The sequence below is a fragment of the Pteropus alecto genome, unplaced genomic scaffold, assembly GCF_000325575.1.
Source record: "Pteropus alecto unplaced genomic scaffold, ASM32557v1 scaffold20, whole genome shotgun sequence".
NCBI lineage: Eukaryota > Metazoa > Chordata > Mammalia > Chiroptera > Pteropodidae > Pteropus > Pteropus alecto.
In genome coordinates this window covers 49,654,401-49,655,818 of record NW_006436298.1, presented here as the reverse complement: position 1 = coordinate 49,655,818, position 1,418 = coordinate 49,654,401, and the positions used below count along the sequence as shown (strand labels likewise).

General features: G+C 48.4%; 1 long non-coding RNA gene across 2 annotated transcripts in view; it reads right to left on the bottom strand.

Annotated features, from left to right (window-relative positions):
* The window catches only part of LOC112480597, an 18,778-nt gene that overhangs the window by 15,321 nt on the left and 2,039 nt on the right, over positions 1–1,418 (bottom strand). The window contains exon 3 of one of the 2 annotated variants that reach the window (XR_003046678.1): positions 743–1,011. The exons of the other annotated variant lie outside the window; for it this stretch is intronic. This is a non-coding gene — a long non-coding RNA (uncharacterized LOC112480597). Of the gene's footprint in view, positions 1–742; positions 1,012–1,418 lie in introns of those variants that run through there. 2 annotated transcript variants of the gene reach the window in all.

The following is a 1,418-nucleotide window of genomic DNA, read 5'->3' as shown; positions in this document are numbered from 1 at the left end:
TTAGTAACTACTAAGGCAGTCTCTTTCCTGGTAGGGAAGGCCTCTACCCATTCTGAAAAGGTGTCTATAAAAACAAGTAAATATTTGTAGCTCCCCACAGTCGGGGTTACCTCAGTGAAATCTACTTCCCAGTGGTCCCCCGGATAAGTTCCTCTTTCACTATGCCTAGGTTCTTCTATCTTCCCCTTCTTTGGATTAACTTGGGCACAAGCCGGGCATCATGAGGCAATCTCCTCTGCAGTTCTTCTCCCTTCTAACAAGTGAAAGTAGGAGTCTAAAGCTTGGAGCATCTTAGTTTGCCCTAGTGTGTGGTCTGGTGTAGTTGGTGGAGAGTCCTTCCAAAGGCCCGTGAGAGCCCGATTTTTCCATCTGGGGTCGTCCACCATCCCTCTTGGTTCCTAGTGGCTCCCTTATCTTGAAAATATATGTTCTCTTCTGCCATATAGGTCGGAGATGGAGGCAGTTCTGGGTAAGGGACAACAGTCAGTAGATGTGGTGGGGGCCCCACTGGCCTTGTGGCCCCTGTTCTTGCCTCTGCATCGGCTCGACAGTTTCCTTCAGTCTTGAGACTATTCTCTTTTTGATGCCCTTTACAAAGAGCCTTAGGCATCTATATGGCTTCAAGTAAGGCTAAGATCTCCCCCTTGTTCTTGATGTCCTTCCCAGCTGAAGTCAGAAGCCCTCTTTCCTTGTAGATGGCTCTGTGTACATGTGCAGTGGCAAAGGCATATCGGTTGTCAGTGTATATTGTGACTGCCTTATTCTTTCCTCCTCTTAGTGCCTCAGTGAGGGCAATGAGTTCGGCCTTTTGAGCAGAAGTCCTATGGGGAAGAGCTTGTGACGACCACTGCCCCAGCATACCTTCTTCCTTTCCTGCATGAAGCTGCTCCCATCTGTGAATAGAACTTCACTGGCCTCAGGCAGAGGGGAGTCTTTGAGGTCTGACCGCAAGGAACACACAGCATCAGTGAAATCCATGTAGTCATAAACGGGGGTCTCGGGGTCTGGAGTCTGGCAACAGAATGGCTGGGTTGATGACAGTAGCTTTGGATTTTAGCTATACGTTTGGGGTCATCCGGTGACTCCTTGTTGTTAAACACTTTCTGGGCTATCTCAACAAGTTGGGACAGGTTCATCCCTGCAAAACCTTCTAATTTTTTGCAATTTACGCCGGAAATCAGGGGCTGCCTGAGTAGCAAAGGCTATATTAATTGCCTGCTGGGCCTCAGAATCAATGGGGGTGTATACCCGATACGCCTTGTTCAAGAAATGCTCCAGGGGATTCCTGAGGTCCCTGTATAACTTCAGTTACCTTAGAAAGGTTAGTTGGCTGACGAGCAGCCATCCTAATTCACCCAATTAGAATCTGGTGGTACCAATCTAATGCAGTTCTCCCTGCCTGAGAATTGTGTCCACAG